Genomic DNA, 3,039 nt, shown 5'->3' on the forward strand with positions numbered 1-3,039 from the left:
TTTTTTGTTTTGTTTTGTTTTTGTTGTTTTGCTTTTATGTAGCGCTGTTGTGTTGCCTTTTAAGAAGAAAGGAAATACACCTTCCCAGTTAAGTTAGATGAGTGTCCAGCTGAGCTTTTTAAGTTTTTCCTTCAGGCACTCGTTTATTATTTTGCCTTTCTTGTTTTTGGAGTAATCCTGGGTGGGGATTACTTCCCTGTTGGGGGTAGGCAATTCAGTGCTCCAGTCACTGAAGTTCTGCCTTTCAAGTCACCTCAAGCCCAGCACGCTCCAGAAGATAGGTAGGTAAAGTTTGGTGTGCTTAAGAACTGGGTAAGTTGTATTTATTTGTTAATGTATATATTGCAAGAGATACGTTGGTCAACAAGAGTAAGTTGTTTAGTTACCATTAATTGTTAGGTAACCTCTGACTGAGCTGGCAGAGGGTTGTGGTGGTGTCCTACTTAAGTTGTATTTGCTAACCCTTCTCCGCCCCTAAAATGGAACTTGAAACTGAAACGGCTATCGAGCAGCATCAGCTGTAGCTGACAAGCACTGGGCCTACAGCTATTAGTGCACAGGTGTCCAGAGGCTTGTTTGTAAGTAATAACATCCACCTGGTTATAGTTTTCTGTGAATCCAGTGTTCAAAGCTTCTTCAGTTTGTATGAAAGCATAGCAACTGCATTGCAGTGGCCTCAAGACGTGTGGGGGGTGGTGTTGCTGTGTAAATTGATGGGTAAGGCTCAGGAAGCTTGTTCTGGTCTGTCTAGGGAGGACTGCGTAGCTTATGAAAAGATTAAAGGTGCTGTCCTCAAAGCCTATGAACTCGTACCTGAAGCCTATACGCAGCATTTTAGGGGATTGAAGTTGGCACAGGGTCAGTCCTACCTTGACTTCGCTAGGGAGAAGGCAAACCTCTTTGATAGGTGGTGCTCTGCAAGCCAGGTTAACAATTTGGGGTTGTTACGTGAACTAGTGCTGGTGGAGGACTTAATGCAGTTGTGGTTTTAAGATCTAGGGCCAAACTGTGTTTGTTCTGCCACAAGCCTGGCCATGTGGTTGCTAATTGTATGAAACTGGCACTCAAGCAGAAAGCGCATCCAAAGGGAAGAAGGCCTGATTTGAAAACAATAAGCTGTAGTTCTCAAACCGACAAGGTTGCCTAATGGGGTCCTGTGGTCAGAGGTCAACTAACCCTTAGCTGCCGCTGGTTGACCATTTCTCAGGTCTTCAAAATGACCTGCAGGGGGACAGATTCTGTATACACCACCACTCAGACCCGCACCCCTGGCTAACAAACATGCCTGTAGCCCTGACCTGAGGAATCATCTGAAAACTGCTCCAGTAAGGTCTTCTGGCTGCCCGCTGGTTCTCCACATGTGATGGCTAAAAAAATTCCGGGCTATCACATGGGACACTGTTTCAAGGGTCTGGGGCCAACCTCAGTCAGTGCTGTGAACCCATTGAGATGGGGATGGCAGCTTCTGCAGGCGATGCCTAACCGTTGCTAAGGGGTTTGGTAGGTGGAAAGCCTCCAATTTGGTTATGCAACGATTACAGACTTGATTAATTGTTTTGGTTATCGCAACAGGTAGAACCATTTGACAAACCACAGGTTTGTATTTATGGGAGAGGGTGTTACGACCCTAGCAGGGCCTCCTCCTGAAGTTGCCTGTGTGGGCGTGTCCTACCATCTCTCCTGCCTTAGGTGTCACCTTTTTCTTTTGTACAGCTGACTCCCATCGGCAATTAAAGGTATTTAAGGCCAGAGAAAGGTGAGCTCTGGTGCCAGAGAGACATGTTGCTGGGTGCAGCTAGTGAGCTGTGTGTGTGTTTGGTGGGTGCAGCTAGTGAGCTGTGTTCGGTGATTGTTTAATCCTGCTCTGCGGAGAGGAGTGTTTGGTGACTAAACTTTTCTTTTTTTTACTTACTTTTCAGTTTACTGACCGATGCCTGAGTTTTTGTTTGTCTTTAAATGGTGATAGCAGCTTGTCCGTCTCTTTTAGTTGAGTTATTAATAGAAACTTTAATAAAACTCCTTAATTTAACCCTTTTGCCTCCCTGTCTCCTTTTTCCGACCCAGACACTTTTTGTTACTTTCCCTCTTCGTCTGGACCCTTTTAGCGGAACGTAACAAATGGTCACAAATTCCCATAAATGCACTCCTAAACCTTGTGTAAAGGCTGCAAAGGATGACTGACATCATATTAAACCTTATAGACTAAGAATGGGATGTCACTGAAGTTCATATTCATGTGAGGGCATATGAGAAAATGCTTTTGGTTATATTATGTAAACAAATGGAGAAGAAATGCTCAGTTCATCATGGAAAGTGCCCTATGATCCAATTTAATTCAATTCAGTTTTATTTGTATAACGCCAAATCACCAGAACAATTGCCTCAAGGTGCTTTATTTTGTAAAGTAAAGACCATACAACTATACAAAGAAAACAAGGAAAGCCCCAACTATCATATGACAACCCCTCCCAAAGTGCTCTGGCAACAATGGGAAAAAACTCCCTTTTAACAAGAAGAAACCTCCAGCAGAACCAGGTTCATGGAGGGGCAGCCATCTGCTGCGACCAGTTGAGAGTGCACACAGGACTACCTGATCTAGCCCTAATTATAACCTTTATTAAGAAGGAAACATTTAAGCTCAACCTTAAAAATAGAGGAGGTTTTCTCATCTTGAAACCAAATTGAGAGTTGGTTGCACAAGAGAGGGGCCCGATAGATGGATGTCCTGTCCCCGCATTCTACTTTCAAAAACTCTGAAAACCTCGAGTAAGCTTGCAGTCTGAGAGCAAAGTGCTCTACTGGGATAATATGATTCTATGAAGTTTTTATATATGATGTGGCCTGATATTTCAGGAATTTGTATGTGGAAAGAAGGATTTTACAATCAATTAGGATTTTACAGGGAGCCCGTGAAGAGAAGCTAATACAGGAAATATTAGCTCTTCTTCTAGTCATTGTCAGGACTCTTGCTGCCGCATTTTAGATTAATGCTTTTCATTAATGCTAGCGAATTACAATAGTCTAGCCTTTAAGTAGGGC

The sequence above is a fragment of the Oreochromis niloticus genome, linkage group LG1 (assembly GCF_001858045.2).
Source record: "Oreochromis niloticus isolate F11D_XX linkage group LG1, O_niloticus_UMD_NMBU, whole genome shotgun sequence".
Taxonomy (NCBI): Eukaryota; Metazoa; Chordata; class Actinopteri; order Cichliformes; family Cichlidae; genus Oreochromis; species Oreochromis niloticus.